General features: G+C 39.4%; 1 protein-coding gene and 1 long non-coding RNA gene across 3 annotated transcripts in view; one reads left to right on the top strand and one right to left on the bottom strand.

Annotated features, from left to right (window-relative positions):
• Positions 1–1,745: 1,745 nt before the first annotated feature.
• The window catches only part of TLL1 (tolloid like 1), a 390,438-nt gene continuing 367,451 nt past the window's right edge, over positions 1,746–24,732 (top strand). Inside the window, exon 1 of one of the 2 annotated variants that reach the window (XM_089777936.1) lies at positions 1,746–2,847. The gene's annotated coding sequence lies outside the window, so the exon portion shown is untranslated. The remainder of the gene's footprint in view (positions 2,848–24,732) is intronic. The other variant, XM_075930162.2, reaches the window with a different exon arrangement.
• On the bottom strand, positions 4,149–22,049 carry LOC112546255 (uncharacterized). The gene is made up of 3 exons (XR_003089905.3): positions 21,658–22,049; positions 4,764–4,829; positions 4,149–4,280 (listed from the first exon to the last, which is right to left on the bottom strand). It is a non-coding gene; the product is annotated as an uncharacterized LOC112546255 (long non-coding RNA).

Here is a 24,732-nt window from a genome sequence, read left to right as displayed (position 1 = left end):
TCAAGAGAGCATCCACACTGCCATAGATGCTCTTGCGCAAAAGCACATGCCAGTATAGACGCGCTTTTGTGGAAGACTTTTTGCATAAGAACTCTTCCACAAAACAGTTCTTGTGCAAGAAGCTGCCAGTGTAGACGTAGCGCTAGACCATGCCGCTACGCTGATTATTTTCAGGAATAACGGCATTGTGCAAGAGGTTTTTTTTGCACAAGAAGGGGCAGTGTAGACAGCTCCTTTTAGAGCAAGAGCCTCTTCCGCAAAATGGCGGCTCATTAGGTATGCAAATAAGGTTCGGCACTATTCCACGCTTAGCCTCATTTGCATACTTCTGGTGCAACAGCCCACCAGTGTAGATATGTTTTGTGTGAAACTTACAATAAACAACAGATCTGAAGCTGAACCTCAGAGCTTCTGTGCTTTGTTCTGGTGGCAATAGGCTCATTGGATTACATGTCCTCCTGTTCCTCACTGATTACTCCCATCTTCTGGGAAAGGAGTCCTGTTTACTAAAAAGCCCCATGAGAATAATTAAGTTGACCATTTTGAAATGTTGGCCCTTTAATTTTCTAGCACACTCTATTCAGGAGAGGATGTTACCAGACTTGCCCAATACTCTGGGGTATGCTCATTTATCAGGGTTACCCTTATGGGACTGGGGGAAGGTTAACAGTTCTATCAGTGTGCTGTTGGTGCTTACTTGGGCTCTCATATGGAACTGAATTCTCCCTGCTGCCAATTCCCCCTCCCACTGGAGCTCTCCTGCAGGAACTAGGTTCCTCAGGATGGGGTTCTTACCACCTTGGCTACACACACAGACACTCACACCCACTAACAGAGCACGTCTGAGAGGACTGGGTACTCAGCACTCACAAGCTGACCCCCTCATATGTCCCTGGACTCAGCTGGCTGGGTTTCACAGCAATGCCACACTGCACCCTCATGTGCCTTTGGACTCCGTGGGCTGGATTAAACAGCACTTTAAGCTGCCATCCTCATAAGCCCCCAGGTTCAGCACTCCCTATCCCCACTTTCACACCACAGTCATTCACAGGTAAACCACACGATGAGCAAACCCCACAGGATTTTGGGCACTACAGGGATCTTTTGCTTGGGTACAAGAAGCGTTGTTGCAGAGCGAATGGGGAAGCCAAACAACACCCCTTAAGGAAGAGTGAGCAAAAGAAAAAGAGAGAGAAGCAACCAGTTTAACAATGAAAGTGATTTATTTCTGAGTAGTGAATAGATATCAAACAGTTACAATATTAAATCTAACAATTACAATATTAAATCTAAATTGAAGCTGATTACAAATGTTAGGTAACCATATAACAGTTTACACAGGGCAGGGTCAGGAGGCTGTGCTTAGAGAGATAGTTGAGAGAGAGAGAAAGAGAGAGAGAGAGACCTCACCACTCCACAGAGCTTGCACTGATCGGGGTTCCCAGATGATGATGGTAGCCGGGGGTCCAGAGGGCAGGAGAAAAGCAGGACAGAGCCCCCAGCACGATCAGACAGGAGATGAAGAAGTCTCAATGGAACTGATGCAGTTTAAGTCCAGGTATCAGAACAGTTTTCTTGGGGCAAGGATAGGAGTTTTTATAGGGATAGTTCAAAGAGAAAGAGGAGAGACAATAGAGACTGATCACCCCTGGTTATGGGTGATGTTCCTTGAAGAGCTCACAATGCAACTTGGCCATTTCAGTATTTTAGATGTCAATAGGATCATTACTAGAATTGGTCTGATAATGACTAATTTGGGTGTGAGCAGGCCTAGGTTTATTAGCATCTGGAGCAGGGATTTCCCATCAGGCAGTGCTTCTCTGCTTTCGGTGTCCCATAGTTCAGTGCAGTTCCTGCCTTGGAAGAGCTGCTCTCCATTCTGTATGCTAATGAGATGTCCCTCTGTTCCATCTTTAATGCAAATGAGGCTGGGGTGTTTCTTCCCTGGCCTTTTCATTGCTTTGTCTTTGATTCTAGCAGAGGCCTGAGGGAGGGGAATGGTTTTCCATGAATGTCACTCCCTGACTCCAAGAGCACAAGGCTGACAGGTGACCATGTTCTGGTTCCCGAAGAATCACAGAGCTGGTGGGTAACAAGGATGACTTAGTCTTCAAAATGCAGACCACATGTTTTTATTGGCATTACATTTCCCAGCTTACCTGGCAAGATGTATTTGTCTCAAGGAGAAAAAAACCTTTCAAAATGGCTTCCATCTGCTTACACTAGTCTCTAATCCACCATCCTCTTCATTTATGGAAAACACTCTTACGAGTTGTTTAAACTGCTCCTTTTCCCCCACTGAATAATTTGGATTTCAGGACCAAACTACACAACTTTTCACAGGGAAAAATATTAGGAGACTGTATTATTTGTTACCAGGTGGCTATAATAGCACTACAATACTGTTAGCTATTGAGTACTAGAGGGAACTTGAGCCCTCTGAAATCCGTTATCTCTAATATTAGGAGCTTATGATGAGGTGACACCCCCTATCAGTGCTGGAGGGGTTAAGGTGGCTAGATGAGCCAATTAATGCCCCAGATTGCACCCTGAGGAGAAGCCAGGGAGCAAGGATTGAGTAAATGAGTCTCAGCTGGACAGGAACAACAGCTTCTTATATAAAGCCCAGAAGCTGCCCATAAAAAGGGGTTTCAGAAGATACAGGGATAATGGCTGAGAACTGAATGGGATTATTTGCTCTAAAAGTCTTTCCTGTCCTGGGAAGAGTAAATAGGGGGCTAAGTAATGAAGAGGGAGCATTATGTGTTGTAGTGTTAGGTAGAGATACCACCAGAGAAAAGTCCAGCACATGAAAGGAGCTAATCCCTCGGAAGAGGAGTCCGAGGGGTAAGTAAATCCCTTGACAGGGCCGTAAATATAAAATTAAGGAAAATAAGGCTGAGTTAAACTTTTAACCTCAGATTAATTATTCTCCTTCAAAGAAAGGTTTGTCCTGAGGTCATCAAACAACTGTCTTATGAATTTTCACAACTTATTAGAACACTAGTGGGCACATCCTTTTTATGACTGGAGTTTTTAATACAAATGTACCTACAAATGTCTGAACTTTCTTATTAACAATTCTCAGCCAACTTTTCTGAGTAATAAGTCATAAATCTTTAATTTAGTAGCCTCTCTTTCTAGCTTAGATAAACATTGCTTCACTATAAACTGGGCTACTGGGTATATAGGATAAAGATACTGGGGCAATCTTCTACCACTTCTCTGTAGAAGCTCATGGAGCTATGCCAGATGCTGATTTGTCTCCGATATAGCGCAGCTCTACAAATGAAGATCTGAACATTTAGTATGCAGAAATTTAAATATTAGCCATCAGCTTTCTAACTAAAGTTTAAAAAATCTATTCTGCCTTTGAATACCACATGGTCATACACTTGAGGGATTTTGCTCATTTAAATCTTCCAGTTGGTGGAGTGGTAATTAAATCAGGACAAAACAGCATATTTCCTAAAATCCACATCAGTGCTTTAACCACAAAGTCATGTTTTCTTTAAGGTTTTCCCTAAACTAGGATTTAAAATTGCAATGATAGTATGTTAGCTAATGTGCTTCCTAGCACATTCCAGAAGACTAGAGTAGATAAAGCACGTAGTCTATCATATAAGCTAACCTAGTCAGGTTAAAGCCTCATATAAATTGTATGCCCATTGAATGTTAAATGGGACTGAGAGCCCATGTTTTTACTTGATGGTGTCCAGCTGTAGCTGATACACCCATGATCAGTATCTCTTGCAGTATGTGTGACTCCTCACACCCTAGAGTCCCTTTGGTTCAGGTCTGAGGCCCTAGACACCATAAGCACCCTTAATGGGCCATTGATTCAGTATTCTGCAGGCTGTGGCAGCCATTCCTGCATTGGTAAAAGTCAGGTAATGGTCAGAAAGTTGGTTTTTGAGAGCCCAAGGGCTAAAGAACTACTTTTAAAATATTGAAAGGAGAGATGCTAGCAAATTTAAATGTCACTTGGGCTACATAAGTACATCACATGGGCTGAATCTGCCTCAAATTCAGTAGTTGACACCTTAGATCAGGTGCAAGGTATTAGGAGAATAGCTGTTATTGATAGAATTGCAGTACTAATAAAGGCAAATACATTTCTCATTTGCTCTGAGACCTTGATCTCTCAAGTGGGGAACCTTCCACTGTCTGAATTGCTTCCTGTAGTGACTCCAGATCCTGATCCTTCTGGGTGTGGCAGAGAAATTCCTCACTTCTCTAAACTCACCCCATGCTTTCCCAAGCTTACTGTTTGAGGAAATCTAAAGAAAAGAGAAATCTAGTTATCTGCCAGGAGAGGATGAACTCTTAGTAATTTAATCATTAACTCACCATAGTAAGAAGAGAATATTAAAGCAAACAAGCAATTGTTCATGTCCCCCAAAATGTGGTGCTCCCCAACTTCCACTGAGGTTAATGGAAGTCGAGCACTTTGTATATCAGAGGATCGAGACTTAAGGTTCAATCAAACTCCCACCAGAGTCAATAGCCAACTTCTATACACAGTTATATTCGATATTCATCGAATTCAGTGACATTTTTTCAGATTTATAATGCTGTTGTTCAGAGTAGAAAATGACCTTGTGTCCCTATTTTTGTCCACAATGATCCAGCTTCCCAGTTTTCAGATATATCATTAGGCAATTTGGCACATAAAACTACCATACATTTCACTCACAATCACCTGCTTCCTCTCACATATGAATATTTGGCCTAATGTGTAATGTTGTGAAAATGCCACATACCTGAAATATTTGAAAAAGCTATGTTCCAGAAACAGCTGGTTATCAGAATCAGTGGTGATGCTGGAGCTGTGTGGAAAGAATTCACATTGGCTCAGTAAAGAGAGAAATTACACTTGTTTTCTTAAATGTATTACTGTCTTAACTCAAAGTTGATTGTTTCCCTTATAAAACAGAAACAATACAGTAAGCATATGAAACACCACAGTTTTAAGGTGAAGTGTATAGGGAATTTTGAATACTCTCTTTTTTAATAAGGGGTTTCAACTTCAAATCTATTTTCTTCAAATAGTTGAAAACTGTTCCATTGTAATGTAAGACTGTTTTCCTAGTTGAGAGTGGAAATTTTGCTGAGTAAATAATGACTTCTTTCTGGAAATATCCAGTTTATATCTGGGACAAATGTGTGAACTGAATTTTGTCTGGTTTTTAATCATTAAACATTTTAATGAGGCAAAATGATATTCTTGTAGCATTTTTTTTGCATGCTGAAATCTCAAACTGAAAATTGATTATAGTTGTGCAGAACTTATAGGTCCATTAAAGTGCACATGTGTATATGGGTGTTTGCATACTTATGCTCTTCAGCCTTTTTCACTGGATTTGAGAGAGTTCTCATGAAGAGTATCAATTTTGCATGTCTATAAAGGTACTGTGAGGGTCAGTATTCATCTCATACTTGCTTGTCTTAAAACAGCATTTACTATCTTGTTAATACTGAAAAATGACTTACCCTAATTCTGTCTCCTGAGAGCCGCACATCTTTACCATGCTCATACAGTATGTAATAGCTGCCTAAAAGTGGTAAAATTGGTTGCCAGTTTGAGTGCCAAATAGTCTTCTGTCAAGGCTGATAATGAGAGGCTAGTTATCAGCATTCTAGTGAAATCTCAAAATGATTAGCAACCTGACAAGGGACACTAAACCACCTCAAATTTTTATCCTCTTTAGGATTTAAAAATATCCAATCACATACTTGCTACCGTTCCAACTGACTATCCAGGAAACAACTTTTTTCCTTTTATTGAAAATATGTGGCTAACATTTCTTGTTACTCATGTTATATTCTTTCTTAACTGTGTCTTTGTATTTCTCTCACTAGATGAAACATGTACATATCAATAAGTTAATCACTTGCAGGTGGGCTTTATTTAATTAAAACCGGGCAAAGCATATTTTTGTATTTTCATAAGTTAAGTGCTTAAGCACAAGTATCATTTAATAACACTACTTGTGTGCATAGAAATAAATGGACTATTCAAACGTTTAAAGGTAGGCACGTGCTTATGTATCTTGCACAATCAGAGCCTAACACATTTGGTAACAAGAATTAGCTACTATCCATCCTGAAATTTAAATTACTATCAAGATATTTTTCCCCTTGCCAAAGTTCCATATCATGCTATCACATCTAATGAAGAACTGCCCATTGATTTGATTCTCCACCTCTTAATAAGTGCCTTATTTTTTCAATGCTTAGGTATATTAGTACCTAATAGAAAAGCACTATGTTGAAACTTTGGTCTAAGAAGTGTTGTACCCAACTTCATACAGACTGATTCTGGCAAAACCAAAACAGAGTATCAGTGTCCTGATTCACACTTCTAGCCCTTAAGCATAAGATCGTCCTTCACATAGAGAGGACATAGGGTGCATCTAGACTGGCATGATTTTGCACAAATACTTTTAACGGAAAAGTTTTTCCGTTAAAAGTATTTGTGCAAGAAAGTGTCTATACTGGCATGTGCCTTTGCGCAAAAGATTTGCTTTTGCGCAAAAGCATCTGTGCCAGTGTAGACACTCTTGCACAAGAAAGCTCCGATGGCCATTTTAGCCATTGGTCTTTCTTGCGCAAGAAATTAACTTGGCTGTTTACACTGGCCCTCTTGCACAAGAACACTTGCACAAGAAGGCTTGTCCCTGAGCAGGAGTGTCGGATATTTGCGCAAGAACCACTGATTTTGTACAGTACAAAGTCAGTGTTCTTGCGCAAATACTTGCGGCCAGTGTAGACAGGCGGCAAGATTTTGCGCAAAAGCAATTGCTTTTGCGAAAAATATTGCCAGTCTAGACATACCCATAATGTAAATATCTTCAGTAGTAAGATCGTAAGAAGTCCAGTAAACCAACAGCATAAATTGTGTTGTGGTAATTTTATGCAGCATAATTTAAGTGGTATGTGCAGTTGACTAGTACACAAACTGAATTAAGATAAAGGCAAATATTTTGAATATTATCTGCATACTAGGAAATATAAATGCAAAATGGGAAGCCAGAACAGAAAACAAGCTATGAAATGTCTTGATACTATGACCTATGCAGCAGCATAAAGAATTAAAATGAAAAAAATAAAATAGTGTGCTAACAAAGGAAACTATTAGTATGTGCCATAAGAGCTAGAGGTGAGAGGATAAAATCCACTTGTTATACATATTATTAATGTTATATTTTCTTAAAATGATGAGGTAGTATTAAACCATTTTGAAAGTGTGCATGTGTAGTCAATGGTAGAAGATAAGTGGTGGAGGTTTAATAGGTTCTTCAGTTCCACAGCCAGAAAATGAGACTTGGATTCTTGATTTTAAACAATTGGGTCTTTGGCCATATGAAGCATTCTTTGCCATTCCCTGTCTCCAGTGCCATATATGTTCCTCCTTTAGGCCAGGACAATTGGGTAGTGATCACTGACTTGACTATCTCAATGAATACTGGTGTGCAGGGCAGGTCCTAATACTAGATTTGTCAGCCTAACGAATCAGCATAAGCCGTGGACTACATGTAGTACTGGAAACTAGGAACTCCTTAATTCTAATCTGGCTCCTCCATTCATTCAGTGTATTGCTTTGGATAAAGAACAGGATTAATCTTTGTGTCTGAGGTATAAATCATTTCTTATTTGAAACAAGCTAGTCCAGCCACACTCAGCTGAGAAATAAGCAGCTGTTTCTTCTGTTACAGGGACTGTTGTGAAGATTAATTTAAGATTTGGAGAGATCATTCAGCAAGTACAGATCTGTGTGTGTATTAACGGCCAGATTTTTAAAGGCCTGAAGTGATTTAGATGTGATTACATGGGTGATGGTATTTCTTTGGTTTGCAGAGATTGCACTGCACCTTAAAGGGGGTGGGGTATTTGGCTGGCTGAATGAATGGAACTGTGCTTTAAGGTTTGGTGAAAGGCATAGGAAGAGAGGAGATGAACTGCTGCAAAAGGGTCTTCATGGTTGCTTACTTACCTCCTGGGAATGAGGATTTTTGAATAGGCAGCCCTATGGCTTAACCTTCCCTCTTGCACAGAGCAGGTGGAGGCTGCACACTTCCACTATTTGTGGTAAAATATCAGTTTTGTATGTAGCCAAAGGCCAGGTTTGGTCTAGACCTACTGTGGACCTACTAGCCACCCTTTGAGGAGGAGCTGGGAAGAAATTTTTCCCTTACCACCATATTTCTTTGTTTTTTGCCTTCCCTACTGCAGGTTCAGGTGATTATGTTGCAAGTCGTTATCTAAGTGTAGGGCGGATGTCCAGATCGAGTACTCCGTAGGAAAAGTATTCAGTGACCAGATAAATGGCTTGGAAAAAGGACTTCAAAAGAGGTGTTAAGGAAAGGAGTAGATGGGGGTAGTTGGGGACTCCTATGATTGTTATAGCAGGGAGTCAGCCCCCATTATAATAGCCATTGTAACCCTCCTTTGAAGGTGGGGTTGAGGGTAAGGTCCCAGTAATGGATTTGCTGGACGGATGTGGATTGAAAAAGGGGGGAGTTGATAAAAGCTCTCTGGGTAATTATAGAATAAACATGGGGTTAGCTATACTGTACACTTTTATCTGTTGGGTTATTCTAGACATCTAATTAAGCTGCAGCTTGATTCAACTCATGTCAAACATCTCAATTCCCCCTTTTTGTATAGCCAGACAATATACAAAGTGATCACTAGATGGCAATACAACACTTGTTCAGAGAAATTACTAATAGCACACAATGAATTCTTTTTTTCAGGGAGATTTTGTGATTCTTTGGGAGATGTAATTGTACCCTATAGTATTACATCTTATTCTAATATGGGTCAAATTCACATCTGGCATAAGAGGGTGCAATTCATTAAAAAAATTTTTTGATGCAGTTGTTGGCTTGTGACAAGGTTAATATACTTCTATCTGTTTAGTTCTTTTCAGAACTATCTATGCTACTCATGTCTATTGGCCCTTAGCAGCTTTTTGAACATATTAAATGCAATTGCTGTGCAGAAATCTAGCCTAAAATAATTCATTTAGGTTTAGGTATCCCCTATTCCCATTTAGCTTTCTAACATCCTTCCTGTGTACTGCCTTTAAAATCTTTAACATCACACAGGTGTTCTCTTTACATTTCCTTTTTTCTGATTAATGTATGCCTATTTCACAGCACATTAGCATTTTGGGAGTACACAAGGAAGCTGTATAACTGGTATTCTGTCTACTCATTGTCCCCCTCCTCAGGTTTGGCTGTAGGGTGTGTTGGGGTGGTGTGCGTGTGTGTGTGTCTGCGCATGTGTCTGTTTGCATTTAGCCTTGGGCTAAATAAAACTGACAATGTTTACCTTAACACTTACCATATCTTAGCTGTTGTTGCTCAGGTAACCATCTCACTCAACTGACTGACCAGTGACAAGTTTTTGTAGGAAGTCTGTTCAGTTGTGCTCTTAATGTCTCAAAGTTTTTATTTACCTATTTCTGCTATTAAGGGCTCTCACTTTTTTAGGTGATATAACTGTGCAATCTGCTACCTTGTGGTACATAGCAGAGCACTTGATCATTGTCTAGATTATTTTTGATGCCAAGAAGCACTTTTCAGAACTATCAGGCAGGGAAAACTTTCTGATACAGCCCTTGTCTTTAGAAGGTCAAAATAAGTAATTTCTAAATCACACACTCATTTTTATATGGCATTTCATGATTTGTTCTGTTTCTATACATACATTTTCCCATCTGCAGCATTCTTATTCCAAGATATATGTAAAACATCTTTATTGAGAGAGATTACTTCAAATCTTCAATTCAGTTATTTTAAAGAAACAATGGAATGTGCTAGAGAATATTTATGAGTACTAGTTTACATCTTTGGATGTGAGGATGAAGATCTACCACACCACAAGAAAGCAATAATCACCCCAGGCTTCTCAAAAAGGCATCCTGTCAAACACCTTTCTGAATGTTATACATTGCTTAATTTTCCTTAATTTTCCAAGTGTTCATTTATTCTGTCCCTGATTAGTTCATTCAGTATCTTCCCCAAGAGAGAAGTCTCTTTCACTGTTTATTATTTCCGTCCTGTCCACCCATCTGCTTATTTTAGCTACTTCTTCCTTCCTCCCTGCTGGCTTCTGTATGGAACTTACTCACAGGGACCAGGGGTTTACATAGCAGATTGATTTGAGGTAACGCAGGCAAGAATTCAATTATTTTCTTCCCTTTTGTGAAGGAAGGTGGGCGTGACTGTTTGCCTTTGGTGTGGTACCAAGAAGACATTTGTATCCTCAAGTATGTTTCTGAATAGTAATCCAGGGTTCAGTATAAAAATTAGTGGGATGCCTTACTTAGTTTAGCATTGAATCCCAATATGTTCCTTTTCATCTAGTATAACACATACTCACTGAGTCATGCTTCATCCTTCACCTCCACCCACTGTAAGGTCATGCTCTTACTGAAGCTCTTAAGAGCAATATGAACATGAGCCTTCCTCACAAAGCCTGCCTTTGTGAAAGCTCCCTTAAACTCTGATTGACTGGAGGCATTCCATGTGTGATGCCAAAATATAATAGACTGCATGAGTTGTAAAACACTTCTGGTACTTGTTCTGTTCCACTGTGTGATAGTACTAAGGAAAAACGAGTCCAGTGGCACCTTAAAGATTAACAATTTATTACCAAGGAAGTACGACAAGGATGTTATTACAACTTATATTTCTGCTTTAATTCCCCCACAGCCTGTGAAAATATTTTGCACATTTCTGGGCATAATTCAATTTTAATTTCCTTTGGTCTTAATTTTTAATATTAAGAAATGAATATTTTTCCTGTTAACTGTCCAAATTAAGTGTGCCAAAGAATGCTGCCAGTCTTGGATTATTTTAATACATCTCAAAAAGGCACATGTATACCTGTAAGTAAAATAAGATATTTATAGAGTGGAATTACACTTTTTCACAGGTGAATTGTGATCTTCAGTTTTCAGAAAGCAACAAACCTGTACATATCCATTGTTTGTCTGACTGCTGGGCAATATATTAGAAGCAAGGTGGATAAAGCACCATGGCTACGTCTACACCGGCATGATTTTCCGGAAATGCTTTTAGCGGAAAAGTTTTCCGTTAAAAGCATTTTCGGAAAAGCGTTTCTAGATCGGCAGGATGCTTTTCCGCAAAAGCAATCGGGGCTTTTTTGCGGAAAACAGTACTGTGCTGTTTACACTGGCTCTCTTGCGCAAATGATTTGCACAAGAGGGCTTTTGCCCGAATGGGAGCAGCACAGTATTTCCGCAAGAACACTGACTATCTTACATGAGATAGTAAGTGTTTTTGTGGAAATTCAAGCGGCCAGTGTAGACAGCTGGCAAATTTTTCCGCAAAAGCAGATGATTTTGCGGAAAAACTTGCCAGTCTAGACACAGCCCTAAAGAATAGCTCTGTGTAGCCTGAAAATTTGTTTTTTCTCCAGTAGAAGTTGGTCAACTAAAATATATTACCTCACCCACTTTTTCTCTCTAATATTCTGACCAACATGGCTACAACAGAACTGCAAATGACAATGGAGATATCACACATACTGGGATGCTTATGCTTTCAAGCTACATCATAATAACAATTCATAATTCAAAATAGGACCTAGTCTCTATCTATTCTTTTCTTTTTATGAATGAAGAGGTAAGTTAGATGAAGGAGCAAGAAAAACATTTGGTTTAGCTTCAGAGTAATGGCTGCAACATTGTAAAACTATACAAATGAATATATAAATTCTTCAGAGGAGCTTCCAGAAACAACTCCATAGGAAAGAGGAAAAATAACTTTTAAAACGTGTTCTAGCGATGCATTGATTTGGCTCCAGAAAGGCTAAATTTGAGGGCAGAACAAAAACACATACATGCAATTATTACTCTGTGTGTATAATTCCTTCAACACTCAAGAGTTAGAAGCATCTATTTAGTTCTGGATGGTTGAAGTGCTAAAATATTAAACTGTTTTGCAATGAAATTCAAGTCAGCTAGAGTTACAAGCTTCCACAGAAAATTTTATCCCATTACTCCCCTGGGATTTCCTGCTGAAAGTTTGTTCTCATTGCTCTGTTGTTTCCAAAGCATTATGTAAGGAGGAGTAACGTTTTGCAGTTTCTCTCCTGTGGGCTTTATTTTTCTGTAGCTTGTTTTAAGTCAGTCACACAGTCTGATTCTGATCTCAGCCACACTGGTGAATATATGGAACAACTCATTTGAAGCCAAAGGAGTTATGCTGGATTTACAGTGGCCTAAAATGTTCTGAAGTAGGCAAAGTATTTTTCTTTCTTAGCAGAGTGAGTCTAAGTTCCAAATCTTAACTTAAAGGATAGGTCTATAGTTGTAAAGGTGTGAATTTCATACTTTAAAAAATCATGCTTGGTTAAAACACTTATGCCCAGCCACAATATTTTAGAGTTCTCCTTTCAAGCAGTTGAAATTTCCAGATCAGACTCCTGACCTATCTGTATTTTGCTTCCCAGGAGAAACATGGATCAATTCTGGAATTAGTGCAAATCTTGATTTAATCTAGTTTAAAAAATGCATTGATTATAAAGGTGATCTGCAAAGATCTTACCACATATTACGAAAACAAAAAACCCCCCACAACTTTTTAAACATTCCGTAAGAGGAAAAAATATACAGCTGTTGACTGAAACAAGTAAGCAGTACTGAATTTAAGAGTGAACAAGTCTCTCTCTCAAATTTGACCAGTGTATTTTAAGAAAAGATATTGCAATTCACAAGCTATCAGTGAGTAGTCCCTTCGACTTCACATCTCAGTTAAATCAACAAGACTACCTTAATGAATGTGTTGAATTAGTGTATGTCCATTAGAGTGACTAATTTTAACACCACATTATATGCTATAATGGAACGTAGGGGATATAGTTGGCATCATCAATTAAAGGTTGACATTAGCTGCTTTAGAGCCCGAGTATAGAAAAAAGGAATTGCCCTTAAATATTTTTTTGTACTTAGATTTTTTTTTTAAATAAGATTGTTTTCAGATTTTTCAAAAGCCTTAGGTGTCTAAAGATGCCTAGTGGGATTTCAAGAAATGCTTAAGCACTGAGCTCCCATTGCTTTCAGGTGTCATCTATGTGCTTTTGAAAACACAGTAGTTGCTTATCTCTATCATTAGGCATCCAAATACTGCTGAAAAATCTGGTATTTAGTCCTCAGTAAGAAATCCTTTCGATGATCTGGAGGAATTAAATTTTTTTTAAAGTGATTGGAAATTGTATCCTGACCAAATGTGCTACAGTGAAAACTTTTTTATCTGGCACTCGGTTAACCAGAAAACTTTGTTAACCGGCATTGCCCCTAGACACAATACTGTCACATCTTCAGGCGCATAGGCCCGGCTTGGTTTACCATGATTGGCTTAACAATTTTTTATTTAAGAACTCAAATAATCATTTTGAACTCAAAATAGAAATGTGAGATCAACTGACTGACACTACAAAACTACCAATATTAAAAACTTGAGTTTTGCAATAATCCATTGGTTTTTCCCAGGTTGATGGGACCCTCAGAACTGGAATTTTTAGGTAACCGGAATGCGCTAATCCCTGAGCGTGCTGGATAACGCAGGTTTTACTGTACTTTAAATCTCTACTGGAGAAATGATTGTTTCTCTGGGAAAGAAAAATAAAAAGGTCCAAAACCAGGATCATTTCTTTGCAGTTCATAGGGCCTGATAGATTTTTGCGCTAGTACTCAAAAGAAACAGATCATGATTTTATGCTGCAGCTGGACCATAGGTTGAGGAGAAGAAGCACAGCTACCTTCTTTGTTAAGTATTTCATGAGGGGACCTGTGGAATAGGGATGGTCAGCCTCTGTTGACATTGATACAGTTGGTGACAATTTTGAATTAGAAATTTTCTAAATTTAGAAAATAAATGGGAAAAGTTTGATGGAATCTTTAGGATTTAGTAGCTTTTTAAAGCCAGAAGGGACCAGTGTGGTGATCTAATCTGGTTTTGTGCAAAGCTCAGATGTAACATCACCCACCTTTCAGCCTCACGTGGAGGTCAGGGAAAGAGGTAGCATGAGGGAGAAGTCTGAGCCCATTGCTTCATGCAGCGCACACGACCTCCTTCCCTAGCCGATTTGTTGAGATGACTAGATGTACAGGAAAATGGCCCCTAACATTAGGGGACTGTCTATCTGTTAAGCAGGAAACAGCTTTCTGGAGCCACGACTCACTGGCTGGTCCCTTCACCACAACCTTTTATTCACCAGCTCTATGTACAGTGCAGAGAAGGGGCTGCACTGCCTCCAAAGGAAGATTGAGCCCTGATGCTTTTCTCAGCAGTAGCAGTTCCTCTTCTTCCTTCCCACCCCATGGAGGAGGTTCAAGTATTAGGACATCACTTGAGGACCCAACACAGCAAAATGGAGCTCAGGTTTAGGAGCAGGTTATGTAGGAGTAGTGTTGAGTTCACTGGGAATTCAGATTTACTGAGACCTTGAAGAGGGGAGTTGCAAACAGTATAACCATGGGGGGCTGTGTGTGTGTGTGTGTGAGGGAACATGACAATGGGCAGGACACACGACTTTTGGGAAAAACACTATTGGGGAAGTTTTGGATTAGGGAAGATGAGGTGTTTTATGGTAGAGGGAGGATTTTTTTGGTGGGGGAGGCAAGCTGCAGTGATGGGAGAGGGAATGGGAAATGAGAAATGAAAGGAGTTTGGCAGCAGAAGGGATTTTTTTTTGGGAGGGGGGGAGAATGTTTGGGGAAAGATAATGTGGTAAATACCTGCAAGGGCTGGGTGGTAGTACTGGAACAAAGGAAGAACTATAATATTTTGGGGAATAAGCAAGTGTAAATGGGAGGTATGTGGCACTAAGTTTCTCTGTCCCCCTCAACTTCTCTGGCAGTTACTCTTCTGTTTTTGCCACCTGGGACTCCAGGGCTCTAAAGAAAGGACTATAGAGAACACTGATACTTTTGTGCCTGGGGTGGTACTTAATCCATGTGTAATACTGCTCAAATCTAAAATGATACATTTTGTAAGTGCTGTTTAAACTACTTCTGTTCTGTGTTGGGTGGCATCCTAGCAAACTGTACTGAACTCAAAAGATGTAAGCTAGTGATCATTTAAATGTATTGCCTTACCTATGCATATTTTAATCTTTGTGGAATGATTTACATAATCTATCCTCATTAGATAGTGTAGACTTGGCCAAAAACTTCTCAATCTCAATTCATATTAGTGTGCAGAGTGGGGGTTTATACAGGTGTAGTTCATAGAAAAATAAACAGAATTGGTATAAACCCTGCATTTTGGCAATTCAATGCATGTGTATTGAGAATTTGACTCAAACAACAATGATTTGTCTTGCCTAAGAGAAGTCAGGAGAACAAAGAGGTATTCTTACATCTTAAAGCTATGAGGAATGGAAAAACCTGGGATCTACAGAGCGAATGTAGTAGGGAAAGAACTAATTTCCCTGAAATAGCAATATACTTCCTTGCTGAATGCAGGAAATCAAAGAGTACTTAGAGAACTTAATCACAAAATCAAACCATACAACAGAGTTGTTAGAATGGCTATTAATTTGAACATTGCCTGGTTCACTACTGTCAATAAAGTCAAGGTTACTGTATACCAAATAAAGATTGCCCTTTCACTTGCTATTTGGGAAGTAGTGCATTTTGGAGATAAGATAACAGCGTACCTTCACACAACTAAAGCAGGATTTTAACAAATGGCAGAGTATATCAAAGACTGAGAACAGCTGGTCTTGATCCAATAACCAGCTGACAGTTGTCCAGGTTTTTTTTTATGATTAATCAATGTTTAATTTTGTCTACAAAGGCTTTTCAAAATAATACTCTTCACATTGACTCTGAATGGTGACTATTTAATCTACAACTGGAGCTGTATTTTTTTAAAAATAGCTTCATTATTTTCCTTGCCTTGATAGGTATATTCAGTAGAAGCAGCTTTAATTAAACTTGTGAAGACTAAAAGAAAAAATCCAAGGGTGGTTTTGGTGTAGGGAATGAAGAATTACTAAAGTTTGCACATAGAAATGTTTTGGGAGAAATAATAAAGTACAATTATTAAATCTGGGAAGGCCAGGGTTCAAGAGATTTAACAATGGCAAAGATTTAACTCTCAGGTTAGAGAACATTTAGAAAAATTATGTACATTGGTCATTTTTCAAATGAGACTTAGAAGTAAAGTTTAAAATCAGATCCAGATTCATGAGGAGAAATTGTATGCCATTTTGGGCTCCTGTTATGTGATGCAGTGACACGCTTGGCAATATGAAAACTAACACTTTATAGAATTGAGCTCACACTCTCCTACTAATTCCAGCCCAGAACTGGGACAACATAACTGGCAAAGAAAGATGATTATAATGGACAGGATAGAGAGAGTGCTGAGATTAATTGATGTCAGGGCAGAGAAAGAATATAAGCAATGAAGAAAACTGGGCAGAAGGGTTATGGAACTTGGCATAGGGCTTGATCCTACATCTATTGAAGTCATTGGCAAAGCTCCATTTGACTTCAATGTGCAGGATCAAGGTCCTAATCTTGCAGGGCATCTGGGAGAGGAGGAGGAAGGTACTGAGATAAAATATTCAGTTGCAGGAAAAAACCAGGAAAGCAGGAATGCTGAAAAAGACTTGGGCTCACTCTGGACAGGCACTCGACTATGATGATTTATTAATATACCATTTGCAACCCATCTAACAAATTTTATTTTTGTGTTTAAAATTTGCACTCAGATCTGAGGTAATTATTCACTTCCATTTTTCCATCATGCTTACAGATATAGAAGGCCAAATCCTCAACTGGGGTAAATCAATATAGCTCTGGATCTGGCATGTATGTTTATGGTTTTGGATTTGTTGTACTGACTCCTTCATTATTTAAGAGATCTTGCAAAAGTAGAATTTTCAGAGAAATGATTTTTAGAACTATGAAAGACGTTACCCACTTTTTTGATGCCACATGAGGCAAACACCAGTGCTTTCCTTGCCAGCCAGCCTTTAAACGTTATTTGGCAATCTCTGCTCTCAAGTTCAATATATGTAACTCCTTTTTAAACCTCAGTCAATTGTTTTCTTTTACTAAATATCTTCTAGAAGTGGGTGCAGGCTATCTGTGAGGAAACAGTCTGACCATATGAAGCTAGCACATTTACTTGTATTGCAGTGTTGCAACAGCTGTGGTAGTGTGACTAGGCTTTAGGAATTCAGGGAAATCAACACTGGATGGACTGAATCAACACTTTTGGATTAAAAATGTATAGGTTTAATGACTTGGCCTACCTGTATGTTAAATGTGCCTTTATAATTCTTTCACTCCCTAAGTCATGTCTGAGAGGGTATGAAGTCATGTTTAATTGTTTATAAAGATTTTCCAGCAGCAGAAAATTTGAATACTTGCTAGGGGGTAGGGCATTTGCCAGTGATGGGTGGGTGGGTGGGTTCAAGTCCTGGCTTGTCTGCCCACATGGGAGCAGCCTGACAGCCAACACAGGCTGCCCCACGGATGGAGCTGGCTCCCATATTAGGAAGGCAGGATAAGGGACCCTCTGAAGGTAGTGTGGGTTCTGGAGTGGACTAGGGAATAGAGCATTCACCTAGGAGTGCAGGGTGGTGGACTCTTAGGCTACATCTGTACTACAAGGTTTTTGTGCAAAAGCATTTTGCACAAAAACCTTGTAGTAAGCGTCCACACCTCCAATGAGCTCTGTGCAATTAAATAGGCAGTTAAATGGCAGAACAGAAGATTTTTTCCGCTGTAGGTAAACCTCCTTTTCTGAGACAACTGCTTTTAGCACTACAGCTATTGCATAAGAAGGCAAGTGTGGACACTCCAGAAGGGTTTTCTTGCGCAAGAAACCCCTATGGGAAAAAGCACAGGTGCTCCGATGGCCATTCTGTGAATGGCCATCAGAGCTTTCTTGCACAAGAGAGTCTAAGCAGTGTGGACACTCTTGCACAAAAGCACATAGCTTTTGCGATGTGCTTTGAGGTGTGGACATACTCTTGCACAAGAAGTTTTTGTGCAAAAACTCTTGTGCAAAAGGCTTCTTGTGCAAGAAGCATGTAGTGTAGACATAGCTTATGCCTTAACCCTCTCCTAAAGTTGGGTATATGGGTCAGATTAACTTTTGTCCTAGCAGATGAACCCAGTACTTACCCTGTGAATAAACTGGTGAGAGCCACTCCTACTGATTATAGCCAGTAACTCAGTGATTAGGGCATTCACATCAGATGCAGAAGATGATGATTCAAGGCTATGTTCCAAATTAGATGAAGTAGAGACTTGAATATGGGTCTTCCATGTGAGTGTCCTAAGCATCGGACCATAGTAGCCAGTCCTCAAAATTCTTGATCTGTTTGCATTTTATGCAGGGTCTGATCTTGTAGGCATGACATGAGAATGCATATGGGATTGGGACCTGCAAGTAAGAGGTGATACCTCATTTGAGAATCCTGCTTTGGGGCCATGCAAGGGCTCTGGCTTCAACAACTGAGCCAAGCAGCTTATTAGCTATGAGGCAACATCAGCACTTAGGTGGCTTAGCACATGCTCGCCAACAGAAATTTAGGCATTTGTGGGGTGAGGTGACAACTAAATGGTAGTTTGTCAGTAGCACCTAATATTGAATTTAAGAACTGGAAGGGGCCATTAGATGCCTATGTGCTATTGTCGATGTAGCCCTAAGTGCTCAGACATTTGAATACAATGCTGACTGCCCCCTTTGCTCTGGATATTTGGCAATGAAGAAAACGGTAGCAAGACATTCTCAATAATCAGATGTTGATGATGGGGCTGACACCATATTTCATCACTAGTTGTGTTCACGGAGAGCCATGGATATTGTATTAAAGGGTTTTACAGGGAAATGTTAATCTGTAGCACCTAGCACAGTGGTTGGTGGACAACTAGTTTCCTCAGGCGGCCCATCAGGTTTTTATGTGTGACCCATGAGACATTTTGGTTGCTATTGCCCAGGTGCAAGGTTGCCAGATCCCTCTGGTTTCCTTACACACACTTTTTTCCCCTACCAGTATTAAAGTAATACACACAAGTAAGTGTATGTAAAGTGAGGGGTGTGCTCACTGCACACAACATTGACTGAGAGACATGAACTCCCTCTGCATCCAGTGAAAGTGCCACTATGTTTCAATTGGCACACCCCACAAATTCTAGGTGTGCAAGTGCAGTTAGCAAAACTGTCCTCTTCTGAGACACTGTCTTGGTCACCACAATCTTGGGGCCCACTGAGCCACTCATAGGGCCCACTGACTAGCTTAGGTTGCCCATCGCTGACCTAGAGTTCCTTGAATTCTGGCCCTAAAATGAAACTGATATGGAAAGTATCCCTTGGCTGCAATGGAGAGAGAGGTGAACTACCCACTTCTGCAACCATTGCTATAATATTGAGCTGCTATTTGTAGAACTTTCCATGTCTCCTGAATTGTTTCTAGACTGAAATGACAAGGGAACTATTGAAGGCCTTTGTCCCTTTTACTGCATAGTACAGTAATTAAAGTTCTTAATTCACAGCATCCTCTTTTTAAAGATCTTAGAGATAGACATCTATGTGGCACTTCCAGTTTCCTCCTCTGTCTGAAGCAAAGGAAGAGAATAGGTTGTTTAAAAAGAGTCATGCCAATGTTTACTTGATATAGGTACTTTTTGACATATCCTGTGTAGATAACTTGTGACAATGTAATATCGTCCACTGTTGAGGAATAAATCTGAAAATGTGCTGATGGCAGTGGTAACATTCTACAACTTAGAAAGTGCTTGCTAGTACATTTTGTATTGACCCTGCTTCTGTTTCTAAGTAAACACAACAGTTCTGCTTTGCTTGCTTCAGACCTTATTTCGCTGATCAGAGTTTAAAAGAAGACAATAATATAAAATGACATCAAATAGCAATAGCTCTCACTCTCAAGCAGCAGCAATTGTACCTTAATAAACCATAGTATTCACGATTTATGGCCAGGCATACCTATTCATCTTTGATTTCAGGAGGTCTTTTCAAAGGCATGATATCTCAGCATAATCTTCAAACCACTTTTACCTTCTTCTAGTTGCAGTGCCCCATTCAAAATAAATAGCACTTCCACATTGTAAGGTCAAAACATGTTGCACCAGAATTAAGAACACCCTTGAAAGATGTCATTGTAAGAATAATAAACAATAGTTTTTCCTTAGGCATGTGCCAATGTTAGAAGTCCTAACATTTCGTTATCATATCAATCTTTTACTGTCTTCATTGCCTTGTCACCCGTGTAGGGTGTCAAAAATAACCTACTTATTCATTTTTATTATGTCACCAGACGTTTCCAATTGAGGTGGGTGACTCATTGTGCCAGGTGCTTTACTGACACATAGCAACTGATAATTCCTGACCTAAAGAGAAGTACACAAGACAAAGGGCAGGAGAAAGAAAGGATTGTTACAATTCATATTTTAGAGGGGAAAAACTGAAGCACAGAGACTGAATGACTTGCCCAATATCACACAAGCAGTTTGTGGCAGAACTGGGCAGAGAATCCAGATCACCTCAATCCAGGTAAGTGCCTTTCCAAACCTTCTTTCTGATTGGATTGTTTGGTAGTTTCTTCTTCAAATCAGGTAGGAGTGAGAATTATTTCATGTCCTGAGTTTGGCAATTTAGATCCAGTGCCAAAACAGTGTATAGTATAATCAATTATTATATTTATTGCTTTTTCAGTTACCATAATCTTTAGACCTACAAACTTTGTTTTAACTTCATGTAGACTGAACAAAGAGATCAATCTGCTTGCTCATTATTGGCAAGAGAACCATTTCTGGAGCCTTCTCTTGGCACATCTCCATTCCAAATTTGCAGTTGCATAGTCTTTCTGACATGTCCTTTTTCTCCTTAGTAGGCACAATTGTTCTTTGTCCTTTACAGAACAGACTAGCATGCATAAAAATCTCAGCTCAGCCTAAGGAGTGATTTAATTCTGTCATGTTTGGGACCTGTTATATGGCCCCAAAGCAAGTTTCCTGTGATTGTTATCAAGTAGTCTTTCATGAATTCCTGCACTGTGCTTTATTGGTAATAGCAATACTGTGTTAACTTATTTCTAGTGTCTCATCTAGATTTGTGTGGTGTTGGAAAATTTCCTCCTTAAACTCCATTGCTATGTATTTTGCTGCTTGCTGCCTGCCTTATGTTGTTGCAGGACAGGTTCCCATTCTAGTAAGAAAGAGTTTAAAGATCTCCTGTGGGCACCATCTTCCCCAACCTGTGGCAATCACACCTGGAACATGGAAATTCCATTTTGTTTTGTGTGTGCATGTTGGTTAAAACAGATGATCCCTGCCACAATGAGCTTATGGTATAAGTACATACTGAGATATGAGTGGATAAAACAGAATCCAGAGCAGAAAGTAACTCCACGCACGTACATTAAATGTGTGAGTGGATACTATGGAGTGGAAGTTAAGCTTTTGTCAGCATTAACTTGCACTGGATTTTTAAGGAGGAAGTAGTCTCTGTTCCAATGGACACATTTCGCCCCCCCCCCCCACTGCTTCATAGGAATCATGGCTTTCCCTTTCAGATCTGCGGAGCCTGGAATGTTCCAGGTGAGCCTCAAGGGCTTTCACAGGTGCTCAATTACCTCTGCTTCCCACTTCTCCAGGTTGCGTGGTATTTCTTTTCTTGTTTGCCCTGTTTGTTAAATTCCACGTGTCACGTTGGAGGAGCGCATCGGGATCTCAGTCCCAAACCATAAATTCAGCCATAGTTCAGTTCAAACAAAGATGTATTGCTCAACTTGTCTGCATCTTTTTTTCTTTTTAACTGAGTTACTACAGGTCACTGTTCTTCAAAACAGGCTGTCAGGTGCACAAAATAGAGTGATGCTGATAAACTGGGGTTGGTAACTGCAGCAGGTGAAGTTGGAGTTTTTCTTGGTGACCTCATAGAGGGTTCTTTTCAAACAACTTCACTGTCACATGGTATTCACCGCCAAACAGCTCGATTGGCAGCTATAAGTTAATATCTGTGTGGTGTTAGTACATAACGCTAAGCCTTTGTGAGACCACCATTATGACATTACCTTTGCTCACCTCACACATCAGTTTTCTGACAGCCAGTTCACAATTAAGTGGTTGATTTGATATATATTTTCTTATCCATTTGGGAACATGAGCAGTCCAGTCAAAATGAAACTTTCATTAGAATTGCTTAATTGTGAAACCACAATACTGCTGGATATTTTATCTTGACACTTTATATTCATGAGTGAAGGAATCCATTGTGGCAGAAATACAGCTCTTTTGAATTGAATTAGTAGTTGAACTCATGTCTCTGCCCCATAGAATCATAAGCCTGGAAGGGACCTCGAGGTCACCTAGTTCAGACCCTACACTCATGGCAGACCTAAATATTATCCAGCCCATCCCTGACAGGTGTTAAATCTGCTCTTGAAAATCTTCAACAATGGAGATTCTACAACCTCCCTAGACAATTTATTGCAGTGCTTAATTACTCTAACTACTCTTGCTGGAATTTGAATCCATTGATGCTGCTTCTATCCTCAGAGGTTCAGGAGAATAATTTCTTCTCCTTCCTCCGTGTATCAACCTTTTATGTACTTGAAAACTATATTTTTTGTCCCCACTGTTGTCTCATCTCCTGACTAAATAAACCCAGTCTTTTCAATCTTCCCACATAGATCATGTTATTTACATCTTATTCATTTTTGTTCTTCTCTGAACTTTCTCCAGTTTGTCCATCTTTCTGAGATACAGCATCAAGAACTGGACATGATACTCCCACTGAGGCCTAATCAGTGAGGAATAGAGCAGAATAATCACTACTTGTCTGTTTACAACAATCCTGATAATGCTTCCCAGAATGATGTTTCCATTTTGATGATGTTGCAATGCTATACTCCTATTTAGCTTCTGATCCACTATGCCTCACATTTTTCTGCAGTACTTCCGCCACTATTATTGATGCTCCCTGCATGTAAGAATAGGAACTAATATTCATTTCAGTTCTAATTTCATGTCATGCAAATGCACGTGTTTTTCATATGCATATGGACATATGTTTCAAGGAAGAATGAAAACAGGCACAACTGGTGCTCCAAGTAGCTGAAAGCTCTCGGGCAAGTAACTCGTGTGGTTGGCTCATGCTATTGTCTTGTAAGCCAAACATCCTGAAAACCTGGTATAAAGAGGCTTAAAAAAATACTGCAATTCTGAAAACCTGCAAATGCACATTTTAAATGTGCAGTATTTGAAAAGGGGATGAAATCTCTTTAATCTACAATAAATTTGTTCTTTATTTATTATACTTCAGGAACACCTGCATTTTATTTTGTCCACGAGCATTATAAATACTTGATTCACTCTGAGAATATCTACAGTTACACTGAAGTCAAATTGTCTGAGCCAGTCAGAACAAAGGGAGAATATATAATTATTGACTCTTTTGTACAATTATTTCTGTTACACAATTTCCTGCACTGGCTGAGTAATTTGACTTTCAGGTTTAGCATAATTGTAACAGTGTTGTAATTGGCATGATTAGCTGCTGCCCACAGACCTTCCCATTTAGATTTCCAAAACAAATATGGTAGCTTCAGATGTTAACTCCTTTGAACCCTACTTATTAAATATCCTTTTTTAAAAAGATTACTCGGTTGTGATTAATATGACACACTAATTTAATTTAGGGCCAAGGTAGAACAGTAGGTTGACAGCAAAAAGCTTGAAATTAGCGGTTGAAAAGGTGAGAGAAGCAGCGGTGACCATTTTGTGGTGAAATGACTCCTGAGAAAGAAGCCAATCAATGTGCAAGCCTGACAGAATAGACACCACATTCTCACATAACCCAGGACATTCCCTGTGATGTCAGTATTGGTTAATAACCTGTATTGATTCTCCTCCTTTGCTCTCAGACTTTATTTAGCCTGTGATATTGTGGTTACCTTTTTGAAATAACGTGTTCATTACTTTGTGTGGCTTTTAAAACGAACCTGTAAGTGCCGTTAATAGCAGTGCCAAATAACTGCAGTGCACTTTGTGACAATATATCACTAAATGCGTCCCATGAAGCCATAGCAATTTAAAACCATTGAATTACCAATACATGTAATGCCAACTTTAAATGACAGCCTAAAACAATAATACTGGGTAGGTAAACAATGGCCCAAAGAGTAAGTGATACTGGAACCTCAAGAGTGTTGGCTGTCCTAGACATTCTGACAGCTCAGGAGTCAGTGAGGAAGTACAGATGGAGCCAGTCTGTATTGGCCCCACTAGATATGCTTCTCTCAAACAGCAGGAAAATTAACGAACTGTGCCAAAGTCTGGAATAAGTCACTTAACAGGGAAATTTATGAAATAGCAAAGACCACCTTCGACATGAAGTATAAAGAAAACGTATGTGTATGTGTCTTCTGTGTGCCATCAACACCCTTATAAGGCCTTCTTTGAAATTATTTGTGCAGATTTTTCCTGGAAACAATGTGATGAATAAACAGCAAAAAGACTTGATTTATATTCTAGACTAACATGTTAACAACAAAGACTGAAAAATAGTCAGGGACATAGTTTTTAAAAAATACCGAAATGGGGTTACATTTCAAAAGAGGTTGACTTGGATCCTCATCCATCTCCCATTAAAGTGGGTGACCAAACTCCAATTAACTTCAATGGGAAAAGAGTCTATCACAAGGAAA

This window comes from Pelodiscus sinensis, chromosome 4, assembly GCF_052426305.1.
Source record: "Pelodiscus sinensis isolate ZL-2025 chromosome 4, ASM5242630v1, whole genome shotgun sequence".
Taxonomy (NCBI): Eukaryota; Metazoa; Chordata; order Testudines; family Trionychidae; genus Pelodiscus; species Pelodiscus sinensis.
This window is presented reverse-complemented; position numbering and strand designations above follow the sequence as displayed.